The sequence below is a fragment of the Phacochoerus africanus genome, chromosome 11 (genome assembly GCF_016906955.1).
Source record: "Phacochoerus africanus isolate WHEZ1 chromosome 11, ROS_Pafr_v1, whole genome shotgun sequence".
NCBI lineage: Eukaryota > Metazoa > Chordata > Mammalia > Artiodactyla > Suidae > Phacochoerus > Phacochoerus africanus.
Window position 1 is genome coordinate 16016036 of NC_062554.1, and position 21034 is coordinate 16037069.

Here is a 21034-nt window from a genome sequence, read left to right on the forward strand (position 1 = left end):
AAAGTAATGAATCTAGAACTGAGAAAACCTCTAAAAGGATTAATTCACAGATTATGCAGAATACACAAAGTTTCCTCAATTTATATGAACAGAGAATAAATTTGGTGTGTCATTTATGTTAAGTAGCCTTGGTTTATGTTAGAAAATTTACAGAAATGACCAAGTTAGTTTGTCATGCATAAAAAATTACCATAGCCAAGAGCAGTATTTTTCCATCTAAAATATTCCTTTAAGCACAACAGAGTAAGAATGTTGTATTCTGTGATTTGAGGACAAGGAGGAAACAGGGTTGTACTTGCCTCCTCTGCATCTACCCCAGTACATATCTACACATTAAATATTTGCTTGCTTTATCAGATATCTAAGTCTTCTGTTTAATTTTAAGTGACACATCTTAGGATATAGTTCTGAGATGAGTGACAGTCCGACAAGCAAGAGAACCAGATTGCTTTATAATTTTTTGTGAAATGCAGTTTGATTCTTTTGTCTCAAATTGTTATCTCTGAGGCAGAAGCATCAGTATTACCTGGATGCTTATAAAAGAGATAGAATCTCAGGCCCAATTTCCATCCTACTGAGTCGGATTCTCCATTTTATATCCAGATGATTTTATGCACATGAAAATTCGAGAGGTACTATCCTGAACACTGATAAATGCTAATACAAGGTGACTAACCTGTAACACCTGCTGCAAGTGAGTTCATTGTTCAAAGGAGATAAACAAGTAAGCCAGTCGTTAATTCATTGTGTGTCTGGTGAAGGATCACTGGTAGTGCCTTTCCTGAAGCCAAGTTTTGATGGAAGTAACGTGAGGGAGAGGAAAGAGCAAACTGTTATTTGAAATATCATTCATGCTGTTACAATGCTTATTACCTTGTGACAGAAAGAATAATAAGAATACAGACACCAGTACATAGATAAGCAAGAGACAGAGCTGCAGAATCAACCAGCTATTTCCATTAACAAGTGAATAAGAAAGTTTGCTTTCTGAAGGCATATTTACAGGTGAAAAAACCCCTAACAAACCAATTTTTAAAGTCTACTCAACTCTCCCAGCTGACTCCGAGATCTCAGAAAGAAATGCTTATTTGTGAAACCCACTGAGATTTCTCATTGTTTCTTTTGTAGTGACTACTAACAAATCAAGTACATAAATGGAGACAGAACACTAAGGACCCTGAAATAAGATGACATCCCAGAGACTAGTTCACAGAACAAGAGCATAAAGTGACCAGAAATGACACAGAGTGCACCCTCACCCAGACTCTACATTCATCAATAGATAACAATTCTCAGCCATCGTGGAGAAGAACATGGGATTCATTCCAGATCCTATTATCTATCTTCTATTTCATTGTAGGAACACACATAATGAGTACCGTTTCTTCCATCATGGGGAGGATTCAGCTACTCTTAGTACATCCTGATTATCTTCATAAAACCCTAACGTAGGAACTCCTCTAAGTTTTTATTTAGATAACTATGCAATGGATATGCCCTTCCTGAATATTAGAGGTAAGATTCTGGTATACAGAGAGGTCAGTTACACCAGACATTTCTGAATGTTCTGGGAGATCTATTGTGTCTGAACCTAGTGCTCCTCTTGTGGTATTATAATCACAATTCCAAAATAGTTGTCTATCATTTACAAAAAATATGTTCAAGATTCTTAGGTCATGTCTGCCAATGTTATATCTCTCTTCCTGAAACTTCGTGCTTCTTTTTCTCCCTGTGTCTCTTTACATCAGCAGATGCAGGAAATACAACATATTCTTAGAACACATAATTCAGTATGCCACCTACCAACACTTATTCCTTAGAGAGGAAAACTCAGCATATTGAAATTTAGGTTGTCCTGTTGCCCAAGAAATGTTTTTCTTGCCGTACAAATTCTTCTAAACACTAGCTGTATGCCAGAACCTATTTCCATGATTGATATGTCTGAGTTTGAAATAATTGTGTGTATATGTTAATCTAACTAGATATCCTTCATTTTTCTGCTTGCCCTAGCATGGGTTTTTTGTACAAGAGGATGCATCTTGACTCTTATGTACAATGTCTTATTTCATATGAGAATGATAATCACCATTCTTCGCTTTTTTTAAGAACACTTAATCTATTAACAATTATGCATTAGTGAATCCCATATATATAATATATATGGTAGTGGAGAGCTACTATTTTGTTCATCTTGTTTTTCTGGGATTCAGTTCTTTATCTTTGTGACAGAAACTACAGTAATTATCTTGTAGGATCATTCTGAAAATTAATGAAATCTCACATATAAAGGCTGAAATACATTGTTTTTCTCAGACCATGCATGGAAAAAACTTTAGCTTCTTCCACGTCCCCTTCCTTGACTCACCAAGGGGGCATTGAAGAGGTAAAGGGAAGTTGAAAGAGGATCTATAATTCTTTCTGCTTGTCACAGACATGGTATCTCACGGAACAGAGGGGATTCAAGCTCCATCTGCTCGTTTATTTAAAGCTTCTATGTGCTACCTATCAGTCTAGGTACTAAAAATATAATTTGAACGAGTATGAACAAATTCTTCCTCAGTTAGGAAAGGTAATCCTATAGCCTTCGGGATGTTTAGTTAGTGTGAAGCACATCCCTCAACCAAGCATTACAGGCATGAATTTCCAGCTAGAATGAATCTCTGCCCCACTCTTCAGTGTGCTTAATAGGGATCGTGACATTGCGATCTTAATTCTTTGCAAGTCACTTCTGTTGATATGTGCACACTGCTCACTACTGCGTGATGGTTTCGATGATAATGGTGATGAGGATGAAGTTGAAAATGGGTATAGCAAAATTTGAAATAATTTCTTCTCAGGCAGATTATTTTAAATGTGCTACTTTTCTCTCAGTTTCTTCCTGACCTTTTCGAGGAAAGATGGTTTGGGGTGGCCAGCTATTTCCACAATGATTATTCTCTGCCATTTTCTTCCTAGCTAACTGAGATAAAGCATCTCTGTTAAATAAGCAAGTTTTTCCTACTTGGTGATGACCTAGTTAATAAAGCTATTGACATGAAAATTAAGAAGTATACTTTCTCTTATCTGAAGTATATATGTTTAGGATTCTTAAGGTTTGGCATTCAGAACCAATGACTTATAAATTCCCATTTTCTTCATTAGAGAGAAATGTATATATCAGTTAAAGAAATAAAGGATGCCTTCTATCCTTACCTCAAAAAACGTAACTATAAGGGATTATAGTTGTAATTGAAAGGAAATTGCTATGTGAGAAGAGAATTTATTATAATTTTGAGAATAGATCAATTAGGATGCATCTGGCCATGTACCAGATACTATTATGGGTGCCTCATGCTATTTACATATTTGCAACTGGAGAAGTTACAGGTCACACCTGCAGATTCTCCAGAGCACTACCCTTGAGCTGCAGGTGATGTCTTGCTTAAAGGTGCCTGGAAGGTTATGCTTTACAACCTTCCTTAACCAATAGTCATGGTCAACCAAATTGAGGATACTGGAAAAAAAGACCCCCAAGTCTTTCTTTCCTCTAAGCAACATAACATAAAAACAAACAGAAGGAAACTTCTGTGGTACAACATATGTTGCAGACCTCATAGTTTGGCTTCTTTGCCTCCCTCGCTTACTTAATAATTGCTACTGACACACTCCCTAACAAATTACTTGTCCAAGAAAATCCTCTGATTCTACTGCTAGAGGCCAAATCTAGGAGTTCTTGATCCTAGAAAGCCAACTTTGAGGAAGGGGACATGGGTATGGATAACTCACTGGCTAAATGGCAAAAAAGCCCATTGTTGGGAGTAGGGAAAGTATGGACAAGTCCTGGGCATGCTCTCTAAGTGCTGTCATTGAAATCTTTACTTCAGGTGAACTGGAATGGAACAGTGGTGAAGGAGATGCTACAGTTTATGAAATATAAACGACATTTAAAAGTGTGAGGAAAAGAGCATTTATAGCACTATTGATACAATAAAAAGAGAGTATCACAGGTTCAGGTAGAGTATTTATCTATTTTAATCAAAGATCCCACGGGATGGAGAAAATCCATAAGGTATTAATGCTGAGGCCTTGGGATCCAGGCAAGGACCTTCTAACATTTTCATGGCTGGATTTTAATAGTGTTTTGAACCAGGACTACTTTGTGTTTTCCCTTTTTAAGCAGGAATAATTACAGCAGCTGCTCTAGGCCTCCTCTACTTTTCCATCTTGGGGAGAGACAGATGACTCGTCTCTTTAGTTTCACATCCTTCCCGAAACCAACTCCTCATCCTACATTTCCAACCTCAGTGCTCCACCAGACAGTCTACTCTACAAACCTTGGAGTCATCACAGACTTCTACAACTTGACTAGCTGAATATCATACCATGTGGAGTTTCACATGTATTTCTTAGAACTCTTCTGTTCAGTAGAGCTACCATTTCATCACAACCATGTTACCAATGAAGTTGAATTGAGCAGAGTTACCCCCACAGATAGAGCAAGTGTACTCCTGGTTGGGCATATATAGATAACTATGGTCACCTGATCCTAGAGCCTTTTCATCTTTCCAAATTTATCTTTTAATATAGAAAGTTTTGTTGAACTATACTTCGAAAATCCTAAGACACTACCAGAAAACTGTTAGAGTTCATTAGTTAATCTGGTAAAGTTGCAGGATACAAAATTAATACAAAAATGGGTTGCATTTTCTATATACCATTAAGTAGAGATTAGAATGAAAAAATAGGGAAACAATTTCATTTATCATCACATCAAAAAGAATAAAATACCTAGGAATAAACCTACCTAAAGAGACATAAAACCTGTAGTCTTAAAACTATAAGATGCTTATGAAAGAAATCAAAGATGACACACACAGATGGAAAGATACACCGTGCTCTTGGATTGGAAGAATTAATATTAATTAAATGTCCACTAACAGATGAATGGATAAAGAAGATGGTGGTACATATAAACAATGGAGGATTTTTCGGCCATAAAGAACAAAATAATGCCATTTGCAGCATTAATATTGTCAAAAGGACTATACTAGCCAAGGCAATCTACAGATTAAGTGCAATCCTGAAAAAATTACCAATGATATTCTTCACAGAACCATAATAAAATATTTTAAAATTTGTATGGAAACACAAAAGATTCCAAAATAGCCAAAGCTGTATTGAAAAAGCAATATGGAGCTGGAAGAATCAGGCTCCCTGACTTTAGACTATACTATGAACTGAAGGTCATTAAAAACCGCATGGTACTGGCACAACAACAGAAATATAGACAAGTGGAACAAGACAGGAAGCCTAGAAATAAACCCAAGCATCTATGACAAAGAAGGCAAGAACATACAGTGGAGAAAACACAGTCTCTTCAATAAGTGGTACTGAGAAAACTGGAAGGCTACATGTAAAAAAAAGAAATTAGAACATTCTCTAACACCATACACAAAAATAAACTCAAAATGGATTAGGGACCTAACCCTAAGGCCAGATGCTATAATACTGCTAGAAGAAAATATAAGCAGAATGCTCCTTGACACAAATCACAGCAATCTCTTACTTGATCCATCTGCTAGAATAATGAAAATAAAAACAAAGATAAACCAATGGGACCTAATTAAACTCAAAAGCTTTTGCACAGCAAAGGAAATGATAAAAAAAAAAAAAAAAATCAAAAAGACAACTGGCAGAATGGGAGAAAATCTTTGCAAACCAGGTGACTAATAAGGGAATAATCTCCAATATATAAACATCTTATGGATATCAAAAAGCAAAAACAATCAAAAAATAGGCAGAAGATATAAATAGATATTTCTCCAAAGAAGACAGACAGATGCCAAAAAAAAAAAAACATGAAAAAATGCTCAACATCACTAATTATTAGAGAAATGTCAATCAAAACTACAATGAGGTGTTACCTCACACCAGTCAGAATGACCAGCATCAAAAAGTCTACAAACAGTAAATGCTACAGGGAGTGTCAAGAAAAGGGAACCCTCCTACACTGTTGGTGGCAATGAAAATTGGTGTGACCTCTATGGAAGACTAAGAAGACTACCATGTAATTCAAGCAATCACACTCCTGAGCATATATCCAAAGAAAACTTTAATTTGAAAAGATACATGCACCCCAATCTTTATTGCAGCACTATTTACAGTAACTAAGACATGGAAGTAACCTAAATGTCCACTAACAGATGAATGGATAAAGAAGATGGTGGTACATATAAACAATGGAGGATTATTCGGCCATAAAGAACAAAATAATGCCATTTGCAGCATGAATGGACCTAGAGACTCTCATACTGAGTGAAGTAAGTCAGAAATAGAAAGACAAATGCCATATGATATCACTTATTTGTGGAATCTAATAAAAAATGACACAAAAGAACTTATTTATAAAGCAGAAACAAACTTGGAGTTCCCATCATGGCTCAGTGGTTAACAAACCCGACTAGCATCCATGAGGACACAGGTTTGATCCCTGGCCTTGCTCAGTGGGTTAAGGATCTGGTGTTGTTGCTGTGAGCTGTGGTGTATGTTGCAAACACGGCTCAGATCCCACATTGCTGTGGCTCTGGCATAGGCTGGCAGCTACAACTCCGACTGGACCCCTAGCATGGGAGCCTCCATATGCTGCGGGTACCGTCCTAAAAGACAAAAAGACAAAACAAAAAACAGAGACAAACAAATATATCAAAATCAATCTTATGGTTACCATGTGTGAAACATTTGCAGGGTTGTGGGGGTGGAGGAGGAGAAAAACTGGAAGGGTGGGAATAACATATGCACACGACTGTATAAAATAAATGATTAATGAGAACCTACTTAAAGCATAGGAAAGTCTACTCAATAGTTTATAAAAACCTGTTTTCCTCTATATGAGAAAAAAAATGGATCTATTTGTACGTGTGACTGATTCACTTTGCTATTACACCATTGTAAGTCAACTATACTTCATTAAAATAAATAAAATACCCTTCGATCGAAACACTTTTTAAAATATTTATTTTTGTTATTCTCAAGTCAGAACCAAGAGTCAGTTCTACATATTTTTTTCATTCCTTCAAAATACTCAATTTTCCCTTAAGTAAATCAATTAGCTACCTTGTTTATCTAAATCACTCATTAAGAAGGCCATCTTAATGACAAAAGCACATTCATTTGTGACACAGATCCTAAGGATTTCTCAACAATCAGCTTGCAAAATCAATCTAATCTAATGTTTAAACACATGTGGCTTTTGTCTGTGAATATCCTCTTCATGTGAGTTTTCTTGTTAAACTGCTAACACTTGAATGCATTCATTGTATGAATTCTCCAAGTGATTAATTTCATGAAATGTCAGATCATAAGATCCAAATCTTCCTTCGCTAGCATGCCTGAGAATATCTGAAGTTTAGGATAAGCACTACATAGTTACATTTTAAAATGTTATGTAAATTTAATAAACCCACATACAAATATGCCAAACACTAGTTTGATTATCTAAATTCCATAAAGAAAAGTAAAATCCCTTAGTAAACTTCATAAACCCATTAACCTCACCTGTAAATCCTAATGCTTTATTCTTTTCCTACACAGAAACTACATGTTTAACACATAGCCACCATCACACAATTATTGCAAATTTATTCTATGTATCTGTTAGTCACCTTCTAGAAATCCATGGACAGGGTATTTTTCATCAGCTTCCTACTCTGCTCTCTTGTTTTCAGATCCCTTTCTTTCTGCTAATTTTAGTAGGTTGGAGTGAAACAGTTTATTTTATTGGAACTTGTGTTATATTTTTCTTTTTATAATTTTCTTAAGATTTCTATGTGCTCCCTTTCTCATGCCCCTCAAATAGGCATTTTTACTTTTTCTCCTGCTGTTTCTCCTAATAGCTTCTCTTACTTTAACAAAACCATATTGAAGAGTTGTTTTGTCAGTCAAGATCAAAATGGCTATGTGGAAGTAACAAACAACTTCATTATTTCAGAAGTTTATTGCAACAAACTAACCATTCACCCTTGCTAGCTCTACAGCATGAGCCATTGTAGTCACTCAAGGAATATAGTTGACAGAACTTAATTTTTTTTTGCCTCTTTTTAGGGCTACATCCATGGTATATAGAGGTTCCCAGGCTAGGTGTCCAATCGGAGCTATAGCTGCCAGCCTACACCAGGGCCACAGCAACATGGGATCTGAGCCGCATCTACAACCTACACCACAGCTCACAGCAACGCCGGATCCTTAACCCACTAAGCAAGTCCAGGGATCAAACCTGTGTCCTCATGGATGCCAGTCAAGGCGTCAACCACTGAGCCACGACGGGAGCTCCTGCAGAAGCTTAATTTTAACCTTGATCCAAGATCACTTTAAGAGCGTGCCACAAAGAGCTGACCAACTTTAAGTTCCTACTCTAAAGTAATGCATTCCCCAGCTGCTTGCATTTCCTTGGATAAACAAGTGATACGTTTGGGTCTAATTTAAATGGGTCAGAGCAATTCTGAGGAATTGTACAAAATGGAAAGCTCTTACAGACAGAAGAAGGCAGGGGCAAGGAAAAAAAAATGGATTACTTCATCCTACTTTAGGGAATGGAGGGGGTTGATCAGACAAGTTTACCTTACTTCCACTGACCAGGAAATTCCAGACTGACTAGTAAAGCTTACATTCTTGGAAGAAGTTGAAACTGCAATTAGCTTAGGTATTAAATCTTGGTATGCTGATGTGGAGTTTAGCACAAGTGACGCCATTTCGGGCACTCTATTTCTTTTTAGCAAAGCAAATTTCAGAATTCCATTTTGTAACACAGTGTCTGACTTAAATATGCATCGTAGTTACTAACGTCCCTAATGTGAATGCATTATTTTGAGATGGGCTGGGACCTGGAACATGAGACCCTTTACGGGAGTGCTTGCACCTGAACAAACATATCCTCAAAAAACAGAATACAAATAAACTGTAAGAAACTAAGAATAACTGTGTGCATGCTCGTAATTGGTGGGAAATTTTGAACAATAAGATTAAATAAAAGGTCACAAACCAACTGCCAGTCCTGAGGTGTGGGAAGAAAAGCAGGGTCCTGGCCCATGATCTGTGTACAAGACCACCTAAGCCACCACTCCAGCCTGACCCTCTGACCCACCCCAACTCTCACCCCTTTTAAGGGACCAGCTTGCCCTTCCTCAAGGAACAATAAAGAAAACCTGTTACTTGTTTTTCACTCCCTTGTGCTTCAGCAGAAGTCCCAACAAAGCCTTATCCAAATTCCTCATCTGGCCTCTTATCAATTTCTGTTGATTAAAGAGTCCAAGGACCCATGTCAGTAACACTTGCACCCTAGTCACAGAATACTTAACTGTCAGTCTACACCAAAATGAAGAGGATTATATCTAAAATTCTGTAGTTTTCCTAAAGTATATCACTTAGCCAATAAAACTCAGGTGTGGTAATTTGCTTCTTCAGTAAATAACTACAAAATTAACAAAAACCATTCACCTGGTCATTTGATCGTCTAATTAGAGTAAAAAAAAAAATTAGGGCCGTACCCATGGCATATAGAAGTTACCAGTCTAGAGGTCAAATTGGAGCCACAGCTGCCTGCCTACACCCACAGCCACAGCCACACCAGATCTGGGCCTCCTCCACCACAGCTCACTGCAGTGATGGATTCTTAACCCACTGAGTGGGGCCAGGGATTGAACTCCATCCTTATGGATGGTAGTCGGGTTTGCTACTGCCAAGCTGCAATAGGAACTCCTAGAGTACAATTTTAAGGAAGGTGTATAATTAAAGAATAGTTTCTTGTTTTAATATGAGCCCAAATTTGAAATTGTGTCAACAATATATCCTTTGTCTTTGGAATTATATTTCTTTGGGATGAAAATACTTGAGAGAATGGACTGTTGCCATTTTAAACATATTAATCTTGACTTTCATCATAACATTTGTTGCCATTAAAGTTTATATTTGATAGGAAGCCAAAGAAAATGCATTTTTACCTTGAGGAAACAAAGATGCTCTCAATACTATCATCTGGAGACTAAGGGCAGGGGACCTTGACAAGCTTCTCTTTTAGTTAAATGTTGCTCTCTGCTGAGCACTAGAATAAAGTTCACAGTTCTGAGGTCTGAGCCCACTGTCAATTGCTATCTCTCCATTGTCATGGCAATTGTATTCTGTTGCATTTCTGCCAACTGCTTTAGATCTTTTTTGTCTTATCAACGTATCAGATTTTTCCCTCCACCAACTCCAGAGTAAACTGGCAGTCAAGAATTCAGTTACCAGAGCTGACTGGATATCTGGTGCATAAACTTTCTGAACTGTCAGTCTTTTTACTCTGAATTAAATCAGGAGACACAATACTGAACTTCCAAGTCTGTTAGAAAGAAAACAAAAAAGGGGGGGGGGAATTTTGTAAACATTGTCACACTGGTAACTCTAAGCCAACTTATGTTCCATTCATCTCTCCCCAAATTAGGGTCTGTTTACAACCCTTTATTGCCTCCTGGTTATCTTCAAAATAAAGTCAAAATTCTGGACATAAATGTAACAGAGTCCTTTTCCATTTTCTCTATTCCAAAATTTCTCAGCCTATCCCCTACTACTCTTCACCTGAACTCCTTGCTCACCCTATATATTAAACACTGACATATTTATCATAGGGTTTGTCCTCAATGATGAAAAGAGGAAGTAAATATTTCAATGAATATAGATGAAATGCTGAGCATAGTTGGCAGATGAGTAAATAGTTCAAAGCCTAAGAATTTCTTTTGTATAAGATTTAAAGATTGTTTTGATGGTGGGGCACACAGGGACACTAAGATGAAAAGAATTCTTTGTTACGTAGCTCCAAACAAGAGAAGGCTGCCAGGAAGGATGTCACAGGGAGTTGTCTCTGCAAATGGGGTGACAAACAGCATGCTGAGTTATAGGGGTCAGCTTATGTATGGCAAATGGGGTGCGGCTGGCTAGGTTGCACTGGCTCCTTGGGCAATCTGAATAACTTCAGGACGCAGGAACATGGGAACTTTCCGTAGTTGTCTGGCACCTGGCCCTGGGGCAACTAGGGTTAGTGCATAGTGTTCCCTGACTGTGAGAGCCCCAGCCCCAATAAGGGAAGCGTTGCCGTGTGGACCTAATCCACTCCCTCCTCAAGAACAGGAACTGACCAGCCTACATCTAGGGCCTCAAAACTGGGGGAAAAAAGTATTAAAAAATATTTTTTTCTCAGCTCCCTGAGCCACACTAACAAGGAATTTCACCGATTCCTTAGTGAAGAATGAGTTGAATTAAAACCAGAACCCTGCTATGTTTACATTCTTGTATACAGTATATAATCTGACATTCATTTCACACACGCACGTTTGTAACCAAGTAAGTCTGGCATTGCTTCTTTACTCCAACCCACAATTCTTTTACAAAATTATTCCTAAAACTGTAGTAATTCATTGCTTTTCATGTATCCAGTCAAGCTCCAATTTTTTTGTTTTTTTCAGTCCTGAAAAATAATTCTTTAGGTTATGATTAATGGTGTGCTTCTAAAAAAGGTTAACCTCAAGTGAAAACTGCTGTTAGAATTTTGTTGCCAGGGTGGTGTGTTTTGTTATTTATCAAAAAAATATGTTATTTATCAAAAAAAAATTGCTAATAATACCTACATGTAAAGATTTTCATGTTTTTGCAAATTAATCTTAGTTATTTTTTAACTGGAATTATTTTATATATTTTCCTTTCATGAAGCCCATCACAAACAGGAAAAGCAAACAAATGAATCCCTCTTGTACATTTTATTGGCAGGGTTAAACAGATCACAAACAACTAAGCATCATAGGCAAGTTTTTAAAGTATAAAATGGAAAATCAAGAGAAATAATGATCAGTCCCTGGATATGTGGCTTCTGGTTTTGAGCAAACCGAAGTCTGATATCATCACTCCACCCTAACAAGCTAAACAAGCTGACAAAAGTCAGTAATTCTTAGATCCCAAAGAGAGGAGAAGACACAGGGCAAATGACTGGTCTCAAGATTAGAGATAGAGGCAGGTGAATAAAGGGATTTGTCACTCACCAAAGCAGAGACTCAGGAGCAGAAACCGCCTCAGGAACCAGTGCCAGGGTAAGAGAACCAAAACTGTAACTGATGAATTGCTGGAGGCTCCTTGAAGACAACTCTGAGAGGGTAAAACTTCAGGAGGGGTTTAATCAGAGGAGGATCTCCGCATATTGTGGGATTTACCTCCAGGAGTACAACCCATTTCCCATGCTACACAACAGAGAAAAACCTCTTCAGGCTTCCGGCAGGAGGAGGGGAAAAAGAATCATTCTGAAATACACCAGAGCACTCTGATCTTCTTAATAAGGCCTGCCCCCAGGAGAAACTAATTAACTAAACCTAACCTACTGGGGTATTCTCAGAGACTAACCGACCAGGAAGGGAAATATTCAAATAACCTAATCCAGCCTACTCCAGCCACTCTGTCCCATCTAAGAAAGGAAGTAAAACACCTGAGAAACACTAGTGAATTCCATAGTCCAGAGGCAAGGTCTAACTAAAACTGAGACCTAATCAAAGGACTATAGCTTGCTTCCCCTCCCCTCACACCTCAGCACCGCATTATTTAAGGGCTAATTACAGTGGTTCCTTTTACCAAGTATTAATGTCTGACTTTCAAGAAAAATAATATAATAGCAAGACATTAAAAAGACAAAAAAAAAGGAATTTGAGAAGACAGAACATCAAGACCAGACATGGTAGGGATATTGGAATTATTAGACAAGAATTTAAAACAGCAATTATTAATATACTAAAGATTAATGCATAAACAACATGAAAGAACAGATGGGCTATGTAAGCAGAGAGATGAGTCCCTGGAGGGGACTCCTGGGCACATGACTTTCTGTGTCCCCCATTTCTTATTTTTAGCTTTAACCTCAATGACCTTCCCTGAGTTTCAAAGGGCAGGTTCAAACATTTGCTAATCAGGAAAGGGAGGGGATACAGGGGCTAGGGAAGAATAGTCAAGAAACAACAGTGCAATCTTGGGCAGAGTCCTGGTTTCTCCTCAAGGGATATACATACCAATATCTTTGAGTCTTTCAGCAGAACTAAAACCCTCAACAAATGAAAGCGTGAGAGGAGGACCACCAGAACCAGTCCTGGGGCCACTAAACACCAACTTTGAAGAAGAATGAATGAAAGCTTGCATCTATCCTGATCCTTATCTGTGGCCCTATTTTCCACTCCCCAAACTATGAAACCACTTCCTAATCTCTCCCAAGAGAGGGCACAGTCTTTAGGGCATTAACATGCTATGACCTTCTTTGCCTGCAAATCAATATAGCTATTTATTTCTCCTTCACCGAAAACTCTGTCTCTGCATTTCTATTTGGCACTAGTGGACAGAGGCTGTTTTGGCAGCATAAGAAAGCATCAAAAAGAAATGTAAGATATAAAAAAAACACTGTAACAGAAATTAGGAATGTTTTTGGTGGACTTCTTGGTAAACTGGACATGGCTAAAGAAAGGATCTTTAGGCTAGATGATACATCGATAGAGTCCTTGAAAACCAAAAAACAAATAGAACAAAGACTGAATATCCAAAGACTCTGGGATAACTATAAAACATATAACATGCATGCAGTGGGAATACCAGAAGGAGAAAAACAGAAAGGAACAGAAGAAATATATAAAACACAATGGCTGAGAATTCCTCAAATTACTGTCAGACACCAAAACACAATCCAGGGAAGTTTCTCCTCTCTCAGAGTTTCAGCTCCTACAGTCTCCCATTGCCACAAGTTGCAATCACTACCCTGGGACAATGAGAGCTGGAGAAAAGAAAGTGAAAAACGAATAGATTACCGACTCCCTCTAAGCATAAATTTCCCTTGTTCATTCATTGAGGCAGAAATAAAGTGAATCTCTTGGAACACCTTCTCTGGGACCCTGGACTTACAGATCACATAAAAGTTAACCAACACATCAAACTTCCAAATTTCCAATGCATTGACCTCTGACCAGGGAACTGGACAAGAAAAAAAGCGGTAAGTTCACTGCTGGTTTGGTGGTTTATAGGTTCATTTCTTCCCTTATTTTTCTGCTACTCTTTTTTCAGAGTTTTCTCAAATAGCTGCTCAATGCATTTTTTTTTTCCAGGATTTATAACCATACTCAATGGGAGAGACAGGGTAGAGTGTGCTCAAAACTTCTCACCAGGAATTTGAAACCTAAAGCATTTCCATTTAATGTGATAATCCATATGTTCAGATTTAGGTTGATGAAAAAATGACAAAAAGTCATCTAAAATACAATGGGAAAATTGGCCTTTCCCCCTCTGCATGTTATATATCTGATTTATATAATAAAAAATTATTTCAGAAGAGTATCTCTAGTGAAATAAAACCAACGTTTATGAGTGGGAGATTTTTTCCCCAAGATAGTGGATCTTTAGTGGCACATATCACAAGTCTTTTGATGGGATGAATTTCTGGGTAAAGGTAAAGTGCCCAGATAGTGGACTGCAGCCTTGACATTTGGCATCGATTGGTTAGCAACTGAATTAAGAGAAAATTTTAAAGATTTCCTGTTTTCTCTGCCTTGAATATGCTTCTCTGGGAGAACTGGAGGAGAAAATTCACTTTTTTCAAAATAGTACTTTCTCTGTAAATATGTTTTGTTTGGAGGAAGTTCTACCCAAGTCCATTGTCCATTTTTAAACTGGGTTATTTGGTTTTTTGCTGTTGAGTTGTAGAAACTCTTTATACATTTTAGATATTAACGTCTTTATCCTTGGGTATTATCTTCTTTATTAACCTGCATTATTCTCAAGAAATTGTAGTGGAAATAGACATCTGGTTGGGATATACAAGTTTCTAGAGACTGATTTTTTTGCTTTTGGATTAGACATAACTTCTTGCCAACTAATGCCTCTTTCTCCTTTCTTCATTCTCTTTCCTTCACTTATCTTTATTTTCTTCCATTTCTTTCTCTCCTTTTTTCTCCTCTTTTTCTGAAACTTCTACCTTCTGTTTCTGTATCTTTGTCTTTTTCCCCTTCCTTCCTCCACCCCCTCATCCCTCCCAGCCTTCCTTCTTCTAGTATTTATGCAATTTTCCAGGTGATGACTCATTTCAATATCAAGTCTGTTAAGTATCAGATGATAAGGGATAGGTCTTATTAGAATTATTTACTATGAAAAGCCCTTGAATATGTAAGATATCTAAAAACAGTGAAAATAAACAAAGTTAATGTGAGGATTCAACTAAATTGAAACTAAACACTATTACACTAAATATGAAAGAACAAAAATTTGCTAGTCTTTCCTCCATGTTATTAATTAATTAGGGACACAACAGTTTTAATCACATTTAGGCAAAGTGTACACACACACACACTCAATTTTCAAAGTCCATTAGAAAAGTTAGAAGATTGGAAAGTATAACTCCGACAGAGCTGGACCCTATGGGACCTTCCTGGGACAGACACCACCACCCCACTTAGTCTATGCCTGCCTCTTATTTTAGAAAAACTACACCTTCCCTGGGTTCCCTGGGTTCCAAAGAATAAATTTCATCAGAGAAGTTAGAAAATAAATAACCAAAGGAAAACAGTCAAGCAAGACAAAATAATAGTTTATCCATCAAATAAAGTCAAGGAACTTTATTTCAAGGGCTCTAGATAATATTCTTAGCCACATCTTTTGAGCTGTTTTGCAGATACTGAAACTCCTACCAGGTAGAAAAAGTTAACTGTATGCTACCCACAAGCACATAGGCCTCAGATGTGTTGGAACCACAAGGTAGACGTGGTTGAGTCCTAACAACCTCACCACTGATCAATCCAAAGAATGTCCATGAACTGATCACACACCCCATACAATCCTCTCCCTCACCCTGTCTTTAAAAACCTTTCTATGAAAGCCATCAGGGAGTTGGGTCTTTTAAGTACTAACTACCTGGACTCCTTGCTTGTCACCCTGAAATAAACATTGCCTTTTCCATCACCACAACCTGGTGTCAATAGATTAGCTTTCCTGCTGACGGACAAACAGACCCGATTTTGGTTTGATGACATAACTAGCTATTAAAGCAGACATAATTATTGCACACTTGCAACCCTTGATCTAATTATATAGTATAAAATCCTCCAATCTACCCTATATTCTAAATCTGATTTGTTTGGAAGGTATTTTCTCTGTTTTTCTGAGTTATTCCTGTTTCATAGCATATATTTATTTTTAATATGCCTAAGCATGCCATAGGAAAAAGCTTTTTTTGCATGAATGTAGCCAACTTACTATCTTCACAAAAGTGTCTCTCTCTTTTTTTTTTTTTTTTTTTTAAATCTTGGTATATCAGAGGAAAAAAACCCCTCAGAAATAACAGCATTTTGATCCTTCAGTTTTTAGATAAGGACAGTGAGGTTTAAGAGGAAAATATATATGTATTTTTTTTTTCAAGAAAGAAAGAGTGGGAGTGACAGGGCTAGGACTAGTACCTGGTATTCTGATTCTGAGTTCAATGATTTTTCTTGTGACACCACAAAGCTTTTTTATGAATAGGTGAGAATCCTAAGATTGGCTACATAGGTGTGTCCTTCTGTAAGTCAAGGTATTTATGTTGATGTCATGACTTGATTTCTTCATAAAGCCATGTAGTCTATATAATGAAAGTTAGTAGAATTCCTCAATATTTCTAGGAATCAAGGGAAGGTTTTTTTTAATTACAGGGAAATATTTTGTTATTTTAATAAAAATAATATACTGAAGTTATTAAAATGTCTCATCTCTGAAAGACCATCTTGTCTATATCAGTTAGAATACTGCTCTTCAGAAAAACGTTGGTTGTACTAAGCTGTGTTAGCTGAAAAATAATAACCCTTGCCAGGAAGTGACCAAGATCTTCATTGGAAGGAACACATTCATCCTTGGAAATACCGGATCTTAATCATAAACACCATGTGTTCAGTTAAAACACTAATTAAATGAATCATCTAGTCTTATAATTAGGTGTATCATGTTGTTCATCATAAGGAATGTAATGTGGTCAGGAAAAGACTCTAGCTTTAGATAAATTTGAATTTGAATCCCAGAGCTATTAAAAAGCTATGTGACCTTGGGCAAACTACCTAATCCCTCTGAGGCTTAGTTTTCACATCTATAAACTGAGATGATAATTCTTACTTTCTTGACTCAGATGGGACAGCATATGGAAATCCTTGGACAAATGAGATGCTTGCCCTTGCCCTTCTGAATGAAAATTCTTGCTCTGTAGCATGTATGCAGATCATATGTGAGGAGAATAAGTCTATATATTAGTGTATAATACAGCTATATTAAAGACAGAAAATAAAAGCCACTATTGTAAATTATGACATACTATGAAGTAAGCCACTTGTTTCCTTAACCATTCCCCATTTCCTTCCTTGCTCTCTTTTTCCCTTTTACACTCTGATGGGCTCCTGTTTTGCTAAATTTTGCCATTTACTGAAGTCAAGCCACAGCAGAACCTCTCTTGTCACCATGACTACATGTAAATCCTGCCCTAGAGAGATTATGTAGACTCATTAGGCTGCCACTGTTTGTCTGATACATTCCTTTATCCTTAGAAGAATTTTTGTTATTAAAATACCACAAATTGTTAAAAATCATTCTTTAAAAATATATTAGGATTTAATTAAGCTAAGCAAATGAAAAGTAGATTTTCTATAAAGAAGAATTTGCTATTTCTCTATTTAATAGGAAAGAATAACTTTTGTAAAAGTTATTTCTTTTGTTATCTCTTTTAGCAGAGATAAGTGAATAGTATTAGTAAATAGTAATTATTCTCCTAATGAAGGAGTTCCCACTGTACCACAGTGGGTTAAGAATCCAACTGTGGCAGCCAGGTCATAGCTGTGGCTCAGATTCAATCCCTGGCCTGGGAATTTCCATATACCAAGGATGAAACCATTAAAAAAAAAGTCTAGCACAACCGACCCAAGAAAAATATTTATATCCACTTGTTCCTACATTGAGTAGGTACAGATAAGGGAGTATACTCACAATTGTGTCTGTACATTTTGATTAAGTAAAAAATAGAAGTAATAGTCATTTACATTTTGCTAAACTTTACAGATTTTAAAGAACTTTTAACTGAGTTTCTACACTGATTAGCATAACAAATCTAAGATAAGTAGTATTCACCTCATTTAACAGATAAGGAAATGAGTATCAGAGTCTAACTTGGCAAGATCATACAGTGGCTGAGATAGAATTAGAAGTAGAATTGAGTTTCTAACTCGTCTTTCTGACTCCATGATATTGAAGTACGTACATAACATAGTGCCTTGTAAACATCTCTTTATTTTTTTCCACCCCCCCCCAAGAACTTGAGTTTCAAGGGACAAAGCTCAGTTTCACACTCAATTCTGTAAGCCCCCGTGCCAAGAATAATGCCCGATACATGGTAAATTAAGTTATTCGGGAAATGTAGTTGTTGCCCTAGCTTTCACCTTTAGTGAGTCCACTCATTAAACCTCTTTAAGCCTCCTTATTTATCAAATGATGAGATTAGACCGTATAATCTCTGAGATCCTTGCCAGCTCTAATATCCCACTGCTCTATCTTGGAGGTAAAGTGGCAGTTTTCTTAGTCTCAGCGCAGGAGATAAAATTCCGGCATTAAAAGCTGCAGGGGGGGTCTAACAAGCACTGTTTTCAGGATTCCCTGGAAGTTCTATTACTTCCTAATGCTGTGGAGGTTTGTCCTCTCATGACGGTTCTAACAACGAACTCCCATATAAATCATGGAAGCATGTTTCATAAGTTAGAGAAGTAAGAATGATAACAGGAGAGGCATAATGCAGCCAAGTATTTCCTTTACAGAAATAAATATTTAATCCAAACAGGATGGGCTTTGATAGAGGGGGTTGTCAGCTATTTAGATACAAAATCACTTATTTGAAGATAATTTGTTTTGTCATGAAAAAGTTTGCTTTTTTAAATCATTTTCAAATGATTTCCATCTCTTTGTCCCTAGTGTTGTACCACATTTATTTATTTATTTATTTATTTATTGGCTGGGTCCACAACATGTGAAAGTGACTGGACCAGGGATCGAACCCATACCACAGCCATTACCAGAGCCACACCAGTAACAATACCAGATCCTTAACACTCTGAGCCACCAGGAAACTCAAGACAAAGAATTTTAACTAACTATGATCTAATAGGTTATGGACTCTAATGGAAATATTAAGCAATATGAGAGTACAGATGGGTAATATGAGCAAAGAGATGGAAATTCTAAGGAAATTTTAAAAAAAATAACTAGCAAAAGTGAAGTCTGTTTTTTAACAGTAGACTGGACACTGCCACAAAAGCATCAGTGAGCTTAAAAATAGGTCAACAGGAACTTCTCAAACCAGTATGCAAATGGAAAAAAGAACTTTTATAAGCTAACATCCAACAACTATGGAACAATATCAACTATATGTCATCTTTAAGAAACTTACTTTAAATATCAATTTTCAGATAGGTTAAAGTTATGAAGAATGCTAACACTAATCAAAATAAAGCTGGAGTAGCAATATTAATTTTGGACAAAGCAGAATTCAGAACAAGGAAAATTATCAACAACAACAAAAGGCATTACACAAGGATAAAGGAGTCAGTTTTTGAACAAGACCAAATAATGCTAAATGTCAAAATACTTGAGGCAAAAATTGATGTAACTGAATGGAGAGATAGGAAAATATGAGTTACATTAAATTTTGAAAGAGATTTTTTTTGCCTGTTTTGCTCACTACCATACCTTCATGCCTGTAAAGAACCTCACAGAACTAGGTTTATAGTAAACACTTTAAGTAAATAAATATTGCAAATATCTGCTAGTATAGTGCCCCTTTCAAATAGATATGAGAATTATGTGAGTTTTGGATGAGAAGGCATTAAAACCTTAGAAAAAGTAATATTTGGCCCTGCTGCACTGGGAATACTGTGAGGATAACTCTTACACCAAGGAGGTTATTAAGAAGAGAAGATTAAAGAATTATATACCTCTTTTCTTACCATCTAAGCTTGGAGCTCAGATGGGTGAAAATGCTATCTTTTTTCTACCACTAGTAATAATGCATAGAAGTCCTGAGTAAGAAAGCTGACTATGCTGAGTTGGCTCCTATGACAAAATAAATCTCACAGTACTATAGTATGGCCTGAGATGCATCATAGTTGGTCCTTGTATCCAGACATATTTCATAGTATTTTTTAAAATAAATGACAACTTTTACACCTATGTAAAAGGCATAGCAATTTATAAATCTCATCATGGCAGGTTTTGATTTTTCCTAAGCCTTTGAATAAAAATCATCTATTGCTCATGGCAGTCATTTCCAATTCCGTAAAGGATATTTTTGATCAGAAAGAACTTTTGAAAACTCATAATGAAAGGAAACAAATTGAAACAAAATTCTACATTCTTCAGAAATGTCTAACAAATGACACTTATTCAAGAATTAATTATATCATTTTTTATTTATGTCATAACTTCTTAAAGTAAAGCAAGCATTTTATTGATTTAGAAAGTCTGACTCAATGTTTCTTCTCAAAAGAGTGTCATTCACAAAATAGATGTGGTTTTAATGATACCCTTGATGAAATCGGATCCAACCTCTGCAACTTACCTTCAAAAGTCTCCTAAATTCCAGTTCTGTATGAAGAAAAACAAGATTATAGAAGCTTATTAAGTCATGCATTACAATGTGAAAATGGAGACTCTCAGAATATTAATTGTATAAACCATCTTTGTCTTTAGATGGAAAAATAGTATTTCATATTCAACCAAACATAAAATATAAAAATATAACCCTTTATTAATCAACCTAATAATTTCATAATGCAATGCAAAGGTGTTGAAAGAGTTTTCTACTTAAAACGTATTTTTTCATAGACATACACCTTTAAGAAGTCCTGAAAACCTGCATAGTCTGTGACAGAGATCTAAAATAACATTTTATGAATACATGTTATTTTGCAAATAGGACTAAACATTACTAAATAGTTACTTTAATACATTATTAAACAAT

The 21034-nt window shown here is 36.5% G+C and overlaps 1 long non-coding RNA gene across 1 annotated transcript in view; it reads right to left on the bottom strand.

Moving 5' to 3' along the window:
• LOC125111149 (uncharacterized) overlaps window positions 1-12373 on the bottom strand; it is an 81266-nt gene extending 68893 nt beyond the window's left edge. Inside the window, exon 1 of the long non-coding RNA XR_007130838.1 lies at window positions 12042-12373. This is a non-coding gene — a long non-coding RNA (uncharacterized LOC125111149). The remainder of the gene's footprint in view (window positions 1-12041) is intronic.
• Between the last annotated feature and the right edge of the window lie 8661 nt (window positions 12374-21034).